This window comes from Acomys russatus, chromosome 21 (genome assembly GCF_903995435.1).
Source record: "Acomys russatus chromosome 21, mAcoRus1.1, whole genome shotgun sequence".
NCBI lineage: Eukaryota > Metazoa > Chordata > Mammalia > Rodentia > Muridae > Acomys > Acomys russatus.
In genome coordinates this window covers 32554320-32576164 of record NC_067157.1, presented here as the reverse complement: position 1 = coordinate 32576164, position 21845 = coordinate 32554320, and positions in this window count along the sequence as shown.

The window sequence follows — 21845 nt, the reverse complement described above, 5'->3', positions numbered from 1 at the left end:
TATACCAGAAGTGCAAGTCAGCAGCTTCCCAAATGAGAAGATGACAGAGACAGTTTTCTACCTGAATAGTCACCCAAAACTCTATAATGTTGGAGCATCTTCTTCAGCCTTCTGGCCCAATAGATCTGATAGACATATTTGTGAGGCAGGAGCTTTTGAGGACTTGCTTACCCTGTCTTGGCAGAGTTCGGCTGTCAACTCTGCCTGCATCCAAGCTTGCCCTTTTTTAGGCAGAATTCTGTCTGTGGGAGAAATGAGGACATTTTGCCCAGTGGCTTGTTTGCCACATCTGAGGCCATCTCCATAAGGAGGTTCTTTGATACTCATCATCCTCTTTGAGGTAGGCTGGGTGTTGCCAAGAGTTAACCTGTCTCATTGTCAGTGAATCTTTAAAATTAAAAAAAAAATTAAATGCCATATTCTGCATATCTCTGAGGTTTTTGAAGACCTTACAGACAATAAATCTTAAATGGACTAATTTTTAACTTCAAACTATGGTGCTATTATAAGACAACTATTCAAAACAGAAAAGACCTCCACCTAAAGAGACCTCTTTGAAATGAACATTTTACAGCTCAAAAACATGAAAATTTAAATAGAGTCATTGTATTCTCCAGCTAGAATGGACCTTAGAAATCATGTTTAACAACTTCCATGTTCACAATGTTGAAATTTTTATAGGTCTTTCATCCTTAGCATCCAAATATTTTTATGTTTTTAATACTATTCCTATGAAACTGATGATAAGGTTGTTTGAATACCTAGTTCACAATAAAATCTTTCTTTGTACATATGTATAAGTCACAGCATTTTAAATGAAGGATTCTCATTTAAAGAAGGGAGGTATAGTGTCAGAAAAATCTGCCTAGAGCCTCTGGCCCACAGAAAAGGCTGTACTAAGAATGCAGCCAGTGACTCTTGCTAGGAGGATGTGCACCTGCAGTCTTCCTAGCCAAGGATAAAAGAGCAATGTCAGGTCCTCTAAGACCCGTGAGATGGAGAGATCAAGAAATTCTTCCCCTTTTGATTTAGGATGATATTCTAAGAGTAGAGGGTAGCAGCCTCACATTTTAAGCAGATTTATCTTTGAAATGTTTTCTTATAATATTAGGATAAACACATTGTCACGACTGTTGCACTCATTGTCTCTTTGTGGCAGAAATGGCCTCTTCTCCGACATTAGGGTTTGCTGTAGGTGTTGGTATAAATCAGACACCATGTCTTGGTGAGTGCAGCGGGCAGTGTTTTGTGAGCACAGGCTCAAATCTCCATTCAGCTTTGCCAAATTGAATGAGAAAGACTTCCCAGTGGGAGGAACGCAGTAAGGCTTCCAGTGATTTTTTAATAGGATTATCTAAGAATATTTTCAGATAGTTCTTTTCTCCATAATTTCTACAATTGAACTTGCCTTAATTTGATCTATCCATGACACCAAAGCCATTGTTATAGAAATGGATGCAGACTACATTTTCTATTCATAAATGCCCATAGCTTAGAAAGGTGCAGCAGATGTTTGTAGATGGATTCAGTAGTGAATATGATCAGCTGATGAATTCAGCCAGGTCTTTCTCTTCATTATCTCAATACTTGCTGATATGTAATTGACATACTATGCCATTCACCCACTTAAAATGTACAATAAGCATTTTAGTATAATCATTGAGCTGAAAAATTATCATCAATTTAAAAATATTTCAGGATACCAGAGTTCTGATAGAAGAAATGTGAAAGTGGAGATGTTTGTGAAGGGTGAAAAGGGGTGAATCCAGAATAGGGGGGTAGAAAAAATTATAAGGATGTATGGAAAAGGTACCAGGCTAGCTCCCCAAGGAGGGAAGCCATCAGCAGTCCTGCCAGGCTACGATACCTACAAAGCACATCAACAAACAACATATCCCTCAGTGTGCAGTAGTGGCACACACACTTTGTCAGTAACTATCCACTCTCTAATTGGACCTAAGTTGCCCTCAACAAGCAGGAGACCATGCCCAGTACTAAAAATCTACTCAGTTCTAATGAAATTGCAGTTATTGGAGGAGACTGGACAGCCATCAACTTATTAAACTAGCATAATCCCAAACAATAATCTATAAACATTTGTCTTCATACCCACAGAAAACCACAACCAGTCAAAATACAGAGTTGTTAATCTCAGACCCAATGAACACATCTACAAAGCATTCCCACACCTAACACTTAGGGGACACTGTGGAAGAGGGGATGGATGATGGTAAGGGTCAGATGATCTGGAAGTTTGCTATGAGATTGTGCCTCCTAGTAATATCATAAATACACACATAAAGTATCACCAACATGACTGTCCAAACATGGACTGAACAAGAATGACACCAGTGGACATGCTAAAGTAGATGGGGGACAGCCCATAAGGCCCAACCCTACACAAAGAACTACAGGCAGCTGAGGAAAGCTGGGAGCAGGAGAGGTGGTCTTCTCCAGGGAAAAGCAAACAATTGGTTCCAAGGGGTCAGCCTTGAAAACATACATACAAGTAACATTATATGAGCAAAGCAGTTGATATTTAGGAACGTGTGTGTGTGTGTGTGATAACAACTAGTGAACAAAGAGACTATGAATTTGAAGGAGAACAGTGAGAAATATATAGGAGGGCTTGGGGGGAAGAAAGGATGAAATGTTCTAATTATAATCTCTAAAATTTAAAAACAGTAGGTTGTAATAAAGACTGCTCTGAGATCAATGTTATAGACCTGACCTAGAAAGTTACAGACATCCATAAGCTGGCTTGGTCCTAAGTAAACACTGATTCTTGGTTGTTTATCAGAGGAAGAAAACCAGGCAGCAGAATTGGGCATGATAACTCATGCCTATGGTAACTCATGCCTATGGTAACTCATGCTTACTATCTCAGTACTTGCGAGAATGGGACAGTGGGGCTGCTTGGGCTACAAAATAAGACCATGTCTCACAAAAGCAAAAAGAAAACAGGAACCAGAGATGAGTGATCTGTGTCAGCTGGTTGGAAAAGACAAACATCAGAAAATCACATGCAAAATGCTAGAGCTTTGGTGACCTCTTGTGGGATGATTTGTTAGTAGTCCAAAACAAAACAGTTCTGGAATAGATGCTAAGGCTTTCTTTGTGATGTGCGAATACAACAGTGCATCTGCTCAGAGTCAAACTCCCATCTCGACCTGTGAATGTCCACACCTGCATAATATTATCCATGAAACAGAGTGCCCTGACATTGCATAAGGAGAATAACGACGTGAACAGCATGGAATATTTGCAACCAGTTCTAGGCTGTGGTAGCTTTGGCACAATTGCTTGGATTTATGTCACTGAATTTCAGTGAACATCGCTATTTTTCGTGTGCCCTGAAACATCATTTTCAGAAATCAAGGATGTACTTCGCAAAAGTCACTTCCTTTGGCTTCAAATGTGGCAAACCACCCACTGGGGAAAATGTCCTTGTTCCTGCTACAAACACAATTCTGCCTTTAAATGGGCAGCTTAGATGCAGGCAGAGTCAACAGCCGAACTCCGCCAAAACAGAGTAAGCAAGTCCTCAATAGTTCCTGCCTTGAGAATAAGTCTGGCAGAGATACTGGGCCAGAAGGCTGAAGATGATGCTCCAACGTTATAGAGAGTGCTGGGTGACTGTTCAGGCAGTAAACTTGCTCAGTCATTTTGTTCATTTTGAAAGCTGCTAACCTGCACTGCTAGCTCACTCAGAAATTTAAGTCTTATTCCTTCTCAAGTCTCTGAGGGGGGTTGAAGAACAGATAGTTTAGTTCTACAATCAAGTTTAGTTGGTTAGGGGATAAGATCTATTTAGATCAAAAAAGGGATTTAAGTTAATAGAGATGAGATAGGATAGATATTGAATTTCATTCAGAAATTTAGACCCAACAAGACAGGAATGATGTTTACTACAAGTTTGACAAATACAAATAGCCAAACCACTTTGAGTGTAACATTTATAGAACTCATGATTGTCACATGGTTCTCCCTGCTGCATGTAGTTTGTTTTATGCATGTGTAATAAAATAAATGTATATGAAAAAAGTCACTTCCTTAATAATCAGATGAGTTTATTCTTTATTTACTAAGAAATCTAAAATAAGTGTAAGGTTCTGCTAAACAATTTGTTCCTCTGAGTTTCTGTTTCCTTGAAAGCTAGTATATGATCAGTTTTATGACTTTGAATATATTAAGCTAAAATATGAAACGTGGATATTTTGAAAAACAACATATAAAACTAAAGGCTACTGAATGCCCATTGCAAAGCTCAGAACCAAGTTATTTATACAGCTGTATACATGCTAACACATTTTTATTGACGTATATTTCATTCTAAAGCTAATTTTAATAGCGTATGCCTTGCTTATAAACACAGATTACTCATAACATTTTTTTAGCAATCAAGGCTTGTAGTTCATCCTTGGGAGCCAGTTATATTAATCATTCATGTCTGAGTTTTTGATTAAGTATATAAAAAGAGGGATATTAATATTTACAAATTTTCTTGCTTGGAGCATTCGTCTTGATACATATTAAGTACTATTATGATTTATAATATGATAATAGTGATACACATGAAGCACTTAAAAGAATTTAAAATTTGATTACGTGAACTTCTAAAGACAAAAAAAATCAGTTGATCTACACCCAAGCATAATTATCTTCATATTTGCTCATTATCTTCTAGCTCTTATGCTGGTAATTTTACATGGTTACAATGAAGGCGCATCTCAGTTGAGAAAATCACTTCTATGTCTGTGCTTTCAATACTCTTCCTGCCTCTCACTTTGGAGATGAGAAGTATTTTGTCGTATTGATGTGACCACACTTGTTTACAAGTTGTTCACAGTTTGATATTAATTGTGATACTTCAGTGGATATTGTCACAGAAAAACGTTAAGGCAGCGTTATTAAAGCCATTAATCTGTGCTTCATCTCTTCTGAAAAAGCTTCAAGGTTGTCTGGGTTAGAGCTAAGAGGTGGCATACTCAAAAACAAAACAGCAACAACAAAAACCTCCCACTGTTTTGTTTGGGGGAGCTTAATCAAGAGTTAGGTTTACCAACAGGGAAAGTGAAGTGTGCAAAATATAGCAAAATGAGACTCCAGTCCCAGTCCGTGAAACTTAAAGAGCAAAGGAAAAATGCTGCTAAAAGCAGGTCCTTCTGGTGGGAAGATGACCAACCATGAGCTCTCGCTGTTGAGGACTACAACCACAATGAAGGTGGGAAGGGTGACCTCTAAACACATTAAGAAACCATGAGGTGGTTTAATTACAAGATATTTTTATTTAATCCTGAAAAATGTTTAAATGTATCTCTATAGATTGCAGTGGCATTTTACTACGTTTTAATGAAGTGTAAACACTAAATAAATGTCCACTCCTAACTGTGCCCAAGACAATGAAGACTAAAAAGAGGTGGTTTTTCTTTCGACAGGTTTGCATGACAAGAAATACTCACATAAAACACATGTGACCAAAATACTACTGGAGCAATGGCTGTGTTCCCCAGAACTATTTGTTACTGGTGAGTCAGGCCTTGATTGTGTGACCACTGGTGACCCCCCCTTCCCCCACTCTATCCCCCCTCTGCTGAGGTCCCAATGGTTGGACAGTCCAATCTGATGATCACATGATCACTGCTTAAGTGAAACTGGTCACAGAATAAAACTAAAAGCCATGAAAGAGGGAAAGAGACTGGAGAAGGAGTTTGGAAGGGACAAGATGGAGCTAAGAGAGTGGGAAAAGAGAATGATCAGATTCATTAAGAGAAGGTTGGAGGTATAAACTTAGTGGTAGAGTGCTTTCCTAGCACATGTGAAACTATAGGTTCAATTTCCAGAATAGAGGAGGGGGCAGAGACAGCGATTACTGAATTATTATTTACAACATTATTAACATAATTATATTAACATAATTCTCTCAACTAAGCTCTACTTTCATTAAAACTGGAAAATATCTTTCCAACCATAATCCTACTAACTGTGGAGAAATCACCATGAAAGTCAGATCCCTTATCTGAACAAATGTTTATCACATAACACTGCTGAACTCTCACTTGTTTCAGGCACTATTCAAGAACAAATATCTTGTTTTGCAAAATTATATTTTAAGTTATTAAATGTGGTCTTTGTAATGTCTGAGTCAAAAGTCTTTGAGAACAAAATACCTACAAAATAAATATGTTGGAATTGTGTCAGGGTAATCTGCACTTAGATCACTGATTATTTGTGCAAGATGTCTTGCTGAACAGTTGTGGCCACGTGGACTTTTTCATCACAGATGTGACATTTGAAGCATAAATTCTAAATATTGATATTTCTAACTCAAGCATCACCATATAGACTTGTAAAATTATTTTAAGGTATTGTTTAATACATCCATTTTCAGTCTGTTTTCTGTTCTACATATCTGAAAAACAAAATGCAGTAATTTTGAATTGCTCAAGAGTATAATTAAAATTCAACACAAGAAGGCTTCTGGAAGAAGTTTCATAGTGAGCCAGTCAGCCTCGTTTTTGTCCTATTCACACACACACACACACACACACCCTAAACACACACACACCCTACACACACACACACACACACACACACACACACACACACACACACACACACACCACTCACCCCTAACATCTCTATCTTCTATATCAAGATTAGTAGAAAACAACATGTACTCTCCAAGGACTGCCACTATAAAAGAGCATTGGTTATCCATATATAATTGATTTATTCCAGGCAAAATTCATCAAACAGCACATCAAAAAGTAATAAAATGTTATGACTTTCTTCTGTATTGCAAATAAAGCTCACGTATACTTTCGAAGGGAAGTTGGAAAGCTGGGTATCATAAGTGTCTTCAAGGTTAACGGCATGGCACTCAGAACTGGCCATGTCACAGAACAGTACAGCCTGCATGTACATATGCTATGGGTTCTGAAAGAAGTTTTCACTATAGCTATTTATTCAAATAATAATATATTCCCAACCATAATAATGTTTTATTTTATCATCTTGTTTGGGCCAGGTTTAAGCACACAGCTGCAGTGTGTTGAATTTCTTTCTTTTTTTTTTTAGTGTGTTGAATTTCTGAGACACAAAGTCAGTCCAGTTTCATGAGTTTAGACTTTCTATTCAATATTTGAATTTATCTTTTTCTGGAAAGAAAAAGTCTTTATAATAGCATCTGGCCTAGTGCCATGAACATAGTAGAAGCTTAACAAATATCTATCACTGTGGAAGTCAGAGGAACCGCTGGTCTGAACTCTGCTGGGTATGTTGGATTGGGACCATGCTGCTTGCAAAAAGAAAAAACACTGGCTGCAATAGTTGAGGTTTTGAAAGTGACAGTTTTGTAGGAGGCCTAATATTCCACAGAAAGGATAGAGTGTTACTTATAAGCATGGTTGATGCATCGTAATCTAAAAGCTCGTTCAGAAAAGCAGATTGTACACACTGCCGGACATTCTTACTCTTCGGTGTTGTGATCTGATTAGTTTTGGCAGGACAGCCAGGAGAAAACTCCAGCTGCGGCTCTGTAGGAGGGAAGCAAGCCAACAATTGTGGGGGCAGGGTCAACCTTGCAGATATGACTATAGAACTCCCCAATTTTACATCTGAGTGATAGTACACAGACCTGAGTCCAAAAGAGATGAAGGTTGGTGGTTATCAACTCGACTGAGCCAGGAGGGAGTGCAGCACCAAGAGCAGGGCAGCATTGATGATGATAGCTTTATGCTTGGAGTGGGAGGAGCTGTTTGGCTTGTAATAAGACCTTCATCAGTGGGCTGCAGAGGGAAGAACACTGGGATAAGATCCAAGTCCCCTGGAGAGAAGACGTTGGCAAGACTAGTTGGCTTCTCAGACCCAGACAATCTGGCAGGAATCCATCCCCAGCTGAGAATAATGCGCACACAGAGAAGAGAGACAATTGTCTAGGTACACTGTGGGGTTAGGGACAGGGAAGCAGGCTTAATATTGGAGGCCACAATGGGTGTCTATATAGGACTCACTCAATAGCAGGCCTGGGGCAGCAGATAAACCCCAGACTCTGTTTATTATTAGAAACGGAACTTCCTTCATTTACCTCACGTGGGTCCCATCCGAGTAACCCTGTGTCTACAGGTTTACATCTTGTAGCATCTGCCATTAGGTATCACCAAAGAAGAACTGTTGGTTTAGGCATTTTCTTTAACCCTAAAGTAAACTTTGGCAAATCTCAAACTAACACTCTTTGTTCACATACACAATAGAATATCAGCTCTTTAAGAATGAATCCCCCACCATGAGTACAGTATGTGCTTAGCTGGCGTACGGTTAGCATTTCAGTAGGGGCTCACCAAACACCATTGCCATGGCTTAGCAAAACTTGGCAAGGAAGCCCCTCTCCTTTTGTTTGTTTGTTTTTTTGTCTTTTGAGGCCAGGTTTCTCTGTGTAGCCTTGCTCGCCTGGCCTGACACTGCACCTGCCTTTGCCTCTTGAGTGCTGAGATTAAAGACATGTTCCACCACCACAAGGCAAAGTGCTGCTCTGATCATTTCCCCTTCATTTTTTCTTGGTATCACCCGCAATTCATATCACCTGCAATTTCATATCAGCCATAGTCAGAGAGGTCAAAGGATTTTTGATGTATTCATTCCATTAAAAAAAGAAAATTTAGTGTTTTATTGGATTTTTATCAAGAAAGGGGGAAAAAGAAAAAGAAAGAAAAGGGAAAAACCAAACTGAAAAACATATCCACTCAACTGAGCCATGTGGCTCCATACGCTCCATCTGACAATAGGCTAGATGTTCCTGTTAGGGTAGTTGAGATGAGTCAAAGTTTGAAATAAACAAGCTACATCAAATAGACTGACCTTGGTAACAACTGTGGGTCTTAAAAAATCATTTGAAGGGGCTGGAGAGATGGCTCAGCGGTTAAGAGTACTGACTGCTCTTCCAGAGGTCCTGAGTTCAATTCCCAGGAACCACATGGTGACTCACAACCATCTATAATGTGATCCAATGCCTCCTTCTGGCCTGCAGGTGTACATGTAGACAGAGCACTGTATACATAATAAATAAAAATCATTAAAAAAAAAAAAGAAATCATTTGAAGGCCTTGTCTTAGTTTGGCCTCTATTGCTGTGATAGCACAATTACCAGAAGCAACTAGGGAGGAAAGGTTTATGTGGCTCCCAGGCCCATCATCAGGACAGCCGGGGCAGGTACTCAAGGCAGGAACCTGGAGTCAGCAACTGACAGGCCGTGGAAGAGCACTGTTTAATAGCTTGCTTCCCATGGCTTGTTCAGCCTCGTTTTTTTTAGATAATGCAGGACCACCTGTCTAGGAATGCCACCATCCCCAGTGAACTAGACCCTCTCACATCCATGATTAAGTAAGCAAATGACCTATGGACTTGCCTATAGGGTGATCTTATAGAGACCTGAAGAACTTGGATATTTACTGGATTGTGGTGAAGCAGAAATAAAAATATAAAAAGGAGAGAAAATGTATTTGTTGGCTACTTTTACTTTTCTTTTCTCAATTAAAACTCCTTCTTCCCAGATATGTCTAGATTTACAACAATTCAACCAGCTTAGAACTACATACAATAAAAATACCATGTTCTGAACAAGCAGGAATTCCTCCCATTTCATTACATTTGAACAGTGTTTGGGTTTTTCCATGCCTTTTAGTTTTAACTGAAATACTGGCCGTTGGACAGCCTGCTTTGGACTGGGATTATACCATACACTCTGCTGAGGGTCCCTAGCTCACCAACTGCATCTTGAGAATGTCCTAAGTTGAAGGTGGCTGAGAATTCTGTGTCTGCTGGGAGTCTAGTCTCTGCTTCAAAAATGGCAATTTGTAGATGCGTTCTTAAGTGGAGGAGGGGACAAACTATATCCTCAATGGACAAAAGTAACTGTGCTGGCCTCTCTGACATCTAGTCAGAAAAGAAGAGATGTCACAATTGCAACCTCTCTATGGGCCTACAGTACTAAGCTATACTGAAGCCATGAGCTCTGCAAGAGAGTTAGTTAGTGGTAGAGATGGCTCCAGTACAGATGCCCAAGACTACATTAAAAATAATTCTGAGCAGCCTGGCTTTTATAAGAAATGATATGACAGATTAGCAATTATGGAAACAGAAGGATGTTCGTATGTGTGCTACTTATTGCTACCACTAGCCACAAATTTTCAGTGTTAACTATGCAAAAAGAAGTACAATTATTTGAAAAGATACATATCCAAAATGTCATAATGCCCAGTGTTGCATAAGTTAGTGATATTTCCTATTATATAATTTCTGCCATCAATGAGGTGTCAGATAAACTGCTGAATGCTGTTACCATGGAGACCTGAAGAACTTGCATATTTAGTGGGTTGTGGTGAAGCAGAAAAATATTAAAAGGAAAGAAAATGTATTTGTTGCGTACTTTTACATAACCTGGCTTATCCTGCACGTTTGCAAATTTTAACTTAATTTAATTCATTCAAATACTGCCTTCTAAAAATTATCTTGAATACATGCCAAGTTAAAATTGTAGACTGAGCACACACATTTATCATCTCTGCTTCCGAATAACACTGTACATGTTCATAAAAGAAGCCAACACATATACACTGGACATAAGAACATATACACACATACAAGAAAACATTACAAATTACTGAGAAAGGGAGGATGAAGACCCATTTGTCGAATTACTCATAAGTATAATGAGTCCAGAGAGCAAACCCGTAGGCATCAAACTCCAGCTCGCTCCTTAGGGATGAAGGACTGTGGCGCAGGTAACCGAAGGGTCTCTTATAAAGAGTCTTTGCACAGCTGTTAGCCTGGATAAGAACCTGGATTCTTCTGGACAGACTCTAAATACAATGATGAACACCTCTATCAGAACTCGTCAGATACCGGGCTATGTGCCCGTATGAAGACAGAAGCAGAAGCTGGAGTAAGGTGACAACAAGCCAGGAAATGCCAGCAGTCATGTGATCAACACCATACCCTCCCCCTGAGCTTCTGGGGGTTGTGGGGGCACCCCTGAGCTTCTGGGGGATGTGGGAAGGTGTAAGCCTGTTGGTGGCTTCATTTTTTTTTAAATCTGGCCTCCAGGCTCATGGGAGAATACATTTTGTTGTTGTTGTTGTGTTGTTATTTTAAACTACTGTGTTAGTAAAGATTTCTTAGGTTGACCACAAGAAACTAATAATACACACAGTGTCGAGAAACTGAAAAAAATTTTAAATGGTCCTGTAGAAATACATAAAAGAGCAGAAAACACCAAATCAGAGGGGGGTAGCGGAATGTGGAGTTAAACTGGAAAACAAACTGAAGATGAGTGTAAGTTGTAAGTGCTGTTCACACTTCTTCACCCCCAGAAGTGGGACACGCACCAGCTGGGTGTTTCTCACCCCAGCAAGCCCCTGACAGTGTTCACATAGCGACCACAGCATTTGGTGGGGAGACTGGGGGTGTACATCCTGACAGTAAAGCAGTGTTGACTCACAGGTCATCTCAGCTGTCAATTTGTCTGGCCCTCTACCGACTTACTTCTTAATATATAACTAAAGAGCCTTGGGTATTTTTAAAAGATCCAGACTTAAAAAGAGTGGCTAATATTCAAAGAACATTCAAAGAAAAAATGAAAAAAACAGTGATAACATGAAAAGGAAGACTTATTTATTGTGTGAAGTCTGAGCTCTTTCCTCTTTTCCCTGCTCGATACCGCAACTGGACTGCACATCTGGTCCTTGGTTATCAGTTTTATACAGGCTCCAGCAGAAATAAGAGCACTGGGATAAAGTTGAAAATGTCAATAGAAAGGAAATATTTTGTCCTGTTTTATTTTTTTCTTTTAACCCACTGGGTTGAAGATGATGTGTACTTAGTGATATGACTTGATTGGTCTGGAAATAAGTATTTCCAAAAAGTGCCCAGCTCCTTCCACCTCATCCTTTATGGCTATAACATCTGACATAAGAGCCTATTTGCCATCCAGCAGGTGGTGGCACACATCTTTAGTTCTACAACTAGGGAAGCAGAGGTAAGAGGATCTCTGTAAGTTCGAGGCCAGTCTGGTCTACAGAACAAGTTTCAGGACACCACGCCTATACAGTGAAACCCTGTTTCACAAAAACCAACCAAACAAACAAAGAACCCTACCTGTCAGTACACTGTAAGACTCGAGTATAACATTGTATATCTATGTATTATGCAGTGTAATAATTTCCTATGTATCCCCGAGCTTTGTTCTCTTTAGCCATTAATCACCTCCATGTTTCTCTCCACCCATAGCTGCTGGTCGTCACCACTCAGCTCCTACTTCGTGACCCTGTGGGCTCACATTTGTCTGTCCATGCTCACGTCATTTTACTTAGCATAACATCCTTCAGGCCTGTCCATGTTGTCAATAATAGAAAGATCCTTTTTCAAGGGGAAATAGCAATCCCTTGTTGGTATATTCCAGGCTTTCTCCCTAGTGCACACTGGTCAGTGGACACCTAGGTTAAAAATAACTCTGAACAAACCTTGGATCAAGAAAAAAAATGGACATTTATAATTATATTGAGACCTACAGAAACAAAACCTCTGAAAAATTATGGAATTGAAAAGGATTCTAGAAGTTTATATCAATAAAGTATGGAGAAAAGAAAGATGTCAAATAAAGAACTTAAATTTGTACTTTATGGAGCTATTGGATTGGTGAAAGTGTAATTTTGGTTTTTGCACTGCTTACATGTGTCACCTGACATCAGAATATATTCTCAATAAATATGCATAATATATATATAATTCTAATGATCATTTCCCACTACTTAATGTTTATTTTATACCATTCCAATGACATTAAATCAAAACCAATTTTGAGAAATATTTTTATTTCCTAAAGCAAAGCGACAACCTGCTTCATCAATGGCATTTTTGGCCCATAGAGTTCTAACAAAAAGACAGTGTGGCAATAGTTGAAGTTTTACAAAGGAAAACCTTGAAAATAAAGAGCAGCGCAGTAGCTGGCCATTGGAAATTGACAATGACCAAACAATTGAAAACAATCATTGAAGCTGATCTTCTGACAAAGAACTCAACAGGGACTGTGGTGATTTTAATGAGAACGGCCCTCATAGGGTCATACGTTTGAATATTTGATCCCCAGTTAGAGGAATTGTTTAGGAAGGATTACAAAGTGTGGCCTAGGAGGAGGTGTGTCACTTGGGGAGGACTTTGAGGTTTCAGAAGCCCATGCCAAGCCCAGTGGCCCCCTCTGGCCTGCAACTTGCAGAAGAGATGTGAACTCTTAGCTACTTCTCCAACATCATGCCTTCCTAATGCCACACTCTCCACCACGGTGACAATGAACTAACCCTCTGCAGCTGAAGGCAAGTTCCCAGTTAGACACTTTACTTTATAAAAGTTGCCTTAGTCATGATGTCTTTCCACAGCAATAGAACAGTAACTAAGACAAGAGTTGGTACCTGGAGGGGGGTATTGCTGTGACAGACCTGACCATGCTGTTTGTTTAAAAAATATGGAAGATTTCACCAATTTGCATTTAAAACTTTAAATACTTTAAGTGGGACTTATTGGGCCACCAGTGTAGGACCATGGACGACAATAATGCTAAGAACAATGTGGACTATGGTGGCCCAGCTCGAGGTCCCAAAGAAGAGTAATACTGGAAAACATTCTTGTGATAGTCTGGTAAAGAGTATGGATGTTCTTTTAAAATACATTTTATTGATTTATTCATATTACGTCTCAATTGTTATCCCATCCCTTGTATCATCCCATTCCTCCTTCCCTCCCATTTTCCCCTTACTCCCCTCCCCTATGACTATGACTGAGGGGGACTTCCTCCCCCTGTATATGCTCATAGGGTATCAAGTCTCTTCTTGGTAGCCTGCTATCCTTCCTCTGAGTGCCACCAGGCCTCCCCATCTAGGGGACATAGTCAAATATGGGGCACCAGAGTTCGTGTGAAAGTCAGACCCCACTCTCCACTCAACTGTGGAGAATGTCCTGTCCATTGGCTAGATCTGGGTAGGAGTGAGTATGGCTGCTTTTTATCCTTGGTCTAAAAAATCTGCCAGCAGCTAAACTGAGGAGTTTTAGACTAATACCATTGGGAGAGCTGATTTCAAGACAGCCTAGTGTTGATCTTACGGCATGGTTATTAGTGACCACGCTTATGCGAATTTATGATGAAAATTAGCAAGAAGGGCAAAGAGAAATACAAAATGTACATTTTGAGGAGAAAAGGAGCACCAGGAAATGTGATGTTCCAGTCTTCTGCTCAAGGAGACAAGAAGTTTACAGAAAAGTCCAATGCGAAATAAAGTAAAGGGAGTCGCAACCTTAGCGCAGGACTCCACCCAGAAACCCTGCAATTTGTGAGAAGTCTAAGGCAACACTTGGGTAAAGACCCCTTTGGGGTTGAATGTCACTTTTACAGGGATCACCTAAGACCACCAGAAAGCACAGCTATTTACAGCATGATCCATAGCAGCAGCAAAAGTACAGTTACGAAGTAGCAATGAAAATGATGTTGTGGCTGTGGGTCACCAAACATGAGGAGCTGTATTAAAGGGCCACAGCGTTAGGAAGGACCACTGGTCTAAGGGATTTTCTAGGCCTAAATAACAGTGGAAAATTATGCAAATATAATTCAAGGAGTGGGCCACGTTCCAGCCCCGGCAAACAGAAAACCGGCAGCTTCTGCCATGTGGTTCTGGGTTTAAGAGTCAAAAAGGACATAGCTATGAAGTTGTGGAGTCTTCCTCCATGGCTAAGGAAAGCTGCTGAGGCCAAGCAAGTGACAGGGAGTCACTGAATGGAGGCCCAAAGGAGTCAATGAAATAAGCATTAGAAAAAAATCACTAAGACTAATTTGTCTTTTGAAACATAATGTTAATAAACCTTTAGCTAGACAAAAAGAAAAAGAAAAAAAATCAAGAAAATTAAACTGTAGACCCAAAGGAAGGAATTGAAGTAGGTGGGCATCATGGAAATACAGAGACATCTTCAGAGGCTACTGTGAGCACTATGTCCCAAAATCAGTAACCTCAAAGGAAGGAAAACATTCCTAGGAACATGCTAAGACAGTACTGATCATGAAGTATAAGAAAGAAAGTGCACAGGGCAATAGTGAGTAAGAAAACTGAACAGTAGTCAACCGCATTCCCACAGCAGGGCTTAGTTGCAGACTGCCTCATTGGTGTCAGTGCCGATCTTGCTAGACTCCTCCAAAACACACTGAGATGGAAGAAACACTTTTATGGACATTTTACAAGGGCAGCGTTGCTCTGATACCAAATGCAAACAATGACATTACAAGAAAAGAGAATTACAGGCTAATATCTGTGTTGAAAATGGATGCGAAATAACTCTCAGCATAGCACTAGCAAACCAAACTCAGCATCTCATTTAGATAATTATACGCTGTGGAGGAAAGGTGCTTTTCATTCTTTTCTCTCTCATCTTGTATGCAAAGGTTGCTTCAGTTGTCATAGCAGCAGCCTGTGTGTTTCTGTGGCAACCGGGCCCCTGTAGGCTCCCTCCTTTTCAGCTCCTACATCCCTTCCTGATGCACTGCTCCTTCTATCCTGGGAGGACCAGCGTTCTGCAGCACTGTTCCTGCACAGCACAGGCTGCCTCTTTAATAATCAACGCTCCTTCTATTTAGATTATTACTTATTAAGTTCATGACTATTTTCCCTCTTCAAATACTAGTGTGGTTTTTGTCTTCTGACTGAACCTTGCCTTGTTTAATATTCAGTATGAAATTGAGTCTTTAAAATCTTGGAGAACTGAACACTAGAGATCAGATAAAACTCTTAGAAGTTATACATTTTTAGTTAACATAAAACATAAACCAGATGGTTAGAAGATTAATAAATTCTCCCAGAACATAAAATAAGTCCATAAGCAGTAGGAGACTGTGGGAGTAAGGCTGAGAAGGGAAGAAGAATGAAGATCAGGATAAGGTTGTCATCTTACAAGGTCATGTGTCAAGACATAATATGTAAACCGGGAAGTGCTGGTGCATGCCTTCAATCCCAGCATCTCTGAGTTGGATACCAGCCTGGTCTACAGAAAAACCCTGCAGAGAGAGAGAGAGAGAGAGAGAGAGAGAGAGAGAGAGAGAGAGAGAGAGAGAGAGAATTGGACAAATAGACAGAGAGAATATGTATAGTGGATTAAAAGTAAGAGGTTAACATCACTGAGACATGTAAAGATAGTAACAAACTAAAATACACAAAGACACAGAGATAACAAAGTCATAAAAAATTTAATACTTTAAATGTATTGAACCATTTAGCCTCACAATAACTAATTCTCTAAGAATTTTCATACCCATTCACCAATGAAGAGAGTGAAGCTCGTAAGTGTGATATGCGTAGGTCACCACAGCTGGTGCGTGACTCAGGTAGAACTGCAGAGTACACACTCTTGTCCCAGCACTATATCAAAACTGGGCATGGTGACACATACGTATACTCCCGCCACTCAGGAGGTGGATTCAGGAAGATGAAAAGTTCAAGTTCAAGGCTAGCCTGGATTCACTGAGACCTTGTCTCAAAATGAATAAATGAACTTAATGACTGGATGGCTGAAGAGATGGCTCAGTGGTAAAGTGCACTTCTTGCTCTTGCAGAGGACCTGAGTTTAGTTTCCAGCACCCATAGGGTAAGAAGCTCCCAACAATCTAACTCCATTCCAGGGAACCTGACACCCTGTTTGGGCCTCCAGAGGAAACAGGCACACACAAGGTGCATATACGTGAATACAGGCCAACATTCTTCCACATAAAATAGAAATGAAAATATTAAAATGTAAATAAATAAATTCAAACTAGTAGAGTAAACATCAGTGAACATGTTTGGGTAACAAATCAACGCACAGTAAATTGTAAAGAAATCTTAGTACACTCTTGCAGCACTTTAGCTCAAGCCCAGGTATGGATGCGCACTGCTATGCTGCCCTCTGGTGCTCAATTGCCTCAGAATGTTAGACTGAGCACAGGCTAGTAGGGATGAAAAGGATGGGTGACAGTAAGGAGGAGGAAGAAGAAGAGGAGGAGGAGGAGGAGAATGGCTTAATTTTTTTTTCTTGTAGTGTCTACAGAAGTTTCTGTTTCCCATGAAAGACTCTGAGGAGCTGCTTCCTAATACAGCGTTATTCATATGTTGCAATCAAATCTACAGACTACATTATGGACCATGGGAAGCTGAGAGGGTCCTGGCCACGTGCGGACATATTTACCTATAGAGGCAAATATTATTTTCTCAAAATTACACTCCAAATACCACATATCAGAAATAAAATTATTTCAGGATAATTTTCTAAGTCCGAATGAAAATTACTATAAATGAATTATCACTAATACACAGAATTGAAGAGAAATAACTCCATTTTGCATAGTATGTCAAAGAGGTACTCTGAAAGGGAAATAAACTGAAAATCATTTCGAAATGCTGGCAGAATTATCTTTTTACCTTTGATGAAAGGCAGAAGAAATTCTCAAGCACACACATGTGCAACACACACACACACACACACACACACACACACTTAAGATAAGCACACATCCTCAAGTCCTTACTAGCATCTAATACATGGACCACAATAAAACATTGATTACCTATATGTTGTTCTGCATCTGGGCCAACAGAATGGCTGCTTCAGGAACAGTCAGCCTCTCACCTCTGCAGAGGGGCATGAGAAAGATAGCGGCAGTGGTCTGTGCGGACGCGCCAGTGAATGGCAGAAGAGTGCCAGACGCTTGTGACAGCCAGCAGCATGTGGTGGCCTGACCAGCAGCCAAGCCCTGGGATCCAGCAGCACATCCTTCAGGGAGGATAAATGACAAAGTCTCACATGGTCATAGTTGAGGAATGGAATGAAAGAGCATTTATTTCCTGAATCTGGGTCATTAAAAACCTTGGACAGTGGGAGGGTTTTCGGGAGTGAATGTGTTTGATTTGCTGGGGCTAGGAGTGCCAGGGATACTTCGTTTACCCGCAGCAGCCCAGTCCTATCATAAGAAGGGAAGCCGGCATTTAATTATCCTATGGGGAGAAGGGGTGGGGTGGGGGAAGAACTCCAGGTACCCTTAGAGGTATGGAAAAAGGTCACTGGTTGAAAGCTAAGACACCAAGACATGTCTTTAGCATGGGGGGCAGTGTTTCCAGGAATCCCCAGGTGCACACTGAGCCGGTTGCTTATAGGGAAAGGGTTGGGCCTGTAGTCTCCCTGAGGGCTATGTGACACTCCTTAGAGGATCTGGAGTTTACCCAGATCAGGCGGAGAGGAGGGGAGGCAGCTGAGGAAGGGGGTCCTCTGTCATGAGCTCAGGGTCTACACAGAAATGCCTGGCTTTGACCTTAGCAGCAGGGTCCAACACTGGTACTTATCTTGATACACTTATTTCATTTGAGGCAGAGACCCACCACTCCATAGAACTGCTGTTTCTATAAATCACTACTGCCATGTGCTGAGCTTTACCCATCATCTAAAAACAGTTAGGTTTACTTTGTCTTTCATGACTTTGATGCCTGAAGGACACAAGTCTGTACTTTGTCAAATGTTCCTCAGTTTGGGGTTGTCATCTTCCCTCATGCAATAATTCAGGTTTTTTTTTTTTTTTTTGTAAACATCATAGATAGACAGATATATATATGATAGTAGGTACGTAGATAGAGGGTAGATAGATAATAGGTAGGTAATTGGGTAGATAGATAGAGACTAGTAATAGTAATTTTCATCACCACTGGCAGATTGCTGCAGTACCAAGTTTGTACTTTTTCCTTTTATAACAAGAGAGTACTTATTGGCCTACTTTGTGTGTGTGTGTGTGTGTGTGTGTGTGTGTGTGTGTGTGTGTGTGTGTATAATGTTATGAGCTTCTTAAACTCTTACCCTCTGGCTATAGCAAGTAAGCATTTTCCCCAAATAAATGATTATTCTAATGGTGACATTTTCACACCATCCCTTCTCCGTGTAAGGAATAACTCTTTATTTCAATTTTTCAAAATGGTCTTTTATTTCACTGTGGCCTTAAGTATTCTCATTTAGTGTTGTGACAGATGGTTATAATGGTGCTCAGACTGCACTACCTGTATTCAATTCGGGGATTTTCAAGATGACTTCAGGCAACCTCTGATACATTTCATCATTCTTAAGACCATATTTAATTTTTCAATTCCATTTTGTACATGATCCTTTCCTGTGCTAGAATCAGCCATTTCTCCAAAAGGGTCCTAGTTCTTTTAAAGAAGCACTGCGCTCAAGAAACCAAGATCTTGTAGACACGATGCACTCATTGTTCGTACTATCCCACTGATCCTAGCCCTCCTCAACAGACGAAGCTGGGAAAACTATGCACAGGTAGACACAGATCATTTTACCCAGAAATCCCTTGCAACCTAAACAACTGTACATGTTATTATGTTTTAAATGTCATTTCTGCAAGAAACACTTTCTTACCCCACAATACAACTCTGTAAGGAACCCTCCCACATATACCTCTGCCCTCTGTTCCAAAGGTGGAAAGCAGAGTGGACATTGGTATGGATGCCATCCAACAGTGCCCTGAAATACACACACCATTGTAAGTGGGAACCCAGGGATTTGAATGCCAGTCGTGGGTATGTATGAAAAGAGGATGCCCAGCGGCAGAAGGAGCTCATCGGTCACCTAACAAGGGTTCACTATTTGAATCTTCATTATTTAAATCTTTTTCTGTGGAGAAAACCAGTAAAATACAATGGAGATGTTTGGAATCGGTATCCAGAGTCTAATGAGATGGTTCCAGAGCAAATCTGGAATGCTGAAGAGTGTGTGGTAGGAAACTTGCTAAGTGTCACAGGAGGGACAGCGCTTGGGAGCACTTCACCAGGAAGTATTTTCAGGAGACCAGGGCAGTATGTACAAGGATCAGAGCAGGAAAGGGTTTAAATTGTTCGGCGTGGCATACGCGATTCAATATTGTATAAAATTATGTGCAACATATAATTCGCTATCGATTATTTTAGGATGCACATAATCCAAAAAATGTGTAAAACTGAAAAAAGGAGGTAATAAGAAAACCTAGTGAGATAGAGAATCTGTCTCTATGTCCATGTTATGAAGATTTTTCTCATTTGGGGTAATTTCTTTTTTATGTACCTGAGTGCTATGTCTTCATGTACATCTGCACACCAGAAGAGGACATCGGATTCCATTATAGATGGTTGTGAGTCCCATGTAGGTGCTGGGAATAGAACTCAAGACCTATGGCTCTTAACCACTGAGCCATTTCTCCAGCCCCTTTGAAGTCACTTTTAAAAGAGGGCACTGGCAGCATTATCAGTAACATCAGTAGTGTCAGTGTCGTGAACGAGAGTTAGAGGTTAAAACTGCAGTCAGGACACAGGTAACGAGGGGCCAGATTCCCAGAAGACATTATTGCCTTAGGCAGCACTAGTGAAGGAAGGACAGAATGTACAATTGGAGACATTATCCGATTAGTTTTGGGGAAACACTGCAGGCACGGTGATAGCTTAAATCAAGATAGAGGCTGAGAAGCGGAATTTGGGGGTTTTTTTGAGTGGAAAATCCAGCAGCTCAACTCGGCAGGCTTTATTTACATTGCCAGCATTTCCCACCGCCTCCTCCTCGCTGCACGTTTGAGAACCAAATGTGTTTTGTTTTGTCAGGCTTGGTACCAGTGAAGAAGGGGAAAACTGGCCTCGAAACGAAGGTGCGCCACACAGTCGCCAAGCAAAGGACGCCACGAGGAGCTGCGTGGGAGCACAGCTGCAGAAAATGGCCTCTCGTGCCAGCCGAGGGATGATGATGACGCACCTAGTGTTTTTCCACTCCTGGTGACTCACGGGCAGAGATGGCGCCCGAGGCGGACGCGAGCCCAGGGGAGAGGGCGATGGGAGACGCGACTCCCGTTCACACTTGGAGGCGTGTTTCGTTCTGTGTGCGCGACTACGTGGCGGGTGACAAGACTTTCTTGGCTGCACTGCCTCACTTATCATTCATTCATTCACTCACTCACGCTCAGCTCCTCCCGACACTCGGTCGAGCTCTGTAGCCTTAGGCTCCTCTCCCGCACCCCGCGGTAACAGCGGACTTGTTTTCAGAGCGGAAACCCCGCGCTCGAGCCTCGCTTCCGGCTCCAGGGGCGGGACCTTGGGCCGGGGGCATGCGCGCGCAACCGGACCCCCCGGAGCGCGTGCCCGCCGGCCCCAGAGAGCGCGCAGGCGCCAGCGGAGGCCGCGGAGGGGGCGTGGCCGCGGTCGGTGGGTCCAGCTGGGAGCTCGGCCTCTCACCCATCCCCTCTCGCCCACCACGGCCCGGGTTGCCTAGGTAACGGCGGCGGGCCTGACGTCACCGGCGGCGCGCATCCCGCACTGCGGCACCTGGCAGGCTGAGCAGAGCGCGCGTCGCCAGCGGTCGAGGTGACCGTGCTGCCTCCCTCCCTCCTTCGTTCGCGCAGGCCGGGGGTGTCTCTCCTTCCGTAAGTATTCCGCGGGCCGGGTCTTCTCGCCGCTCGCGGAGACCGGGGGATGCCTGCGAGTGCTGGTACCTCACCTACCCCGGTCTTCCTCCTCCCCCGGTTCAGGCTTTAATGCTCTGTTAATTAAGTCTAAGAAGAGTGGTCCATCGATTATTTCAGTATCGGTAAAACCTCCCCGAAACGGCGCTACCTGGACATAGGCGAAAAGGATGCTCAGCCTTTGTTGTTACCGTAGACACATCGTGGAAACGTTTCCTCTCCGCTTTTTTTTTTTTTTTTTAAAAGAGATGCTCACAGGTTTTTGACCTGTTGCATAAACTGTGGCTGGATATGTAACCACGTACTACAG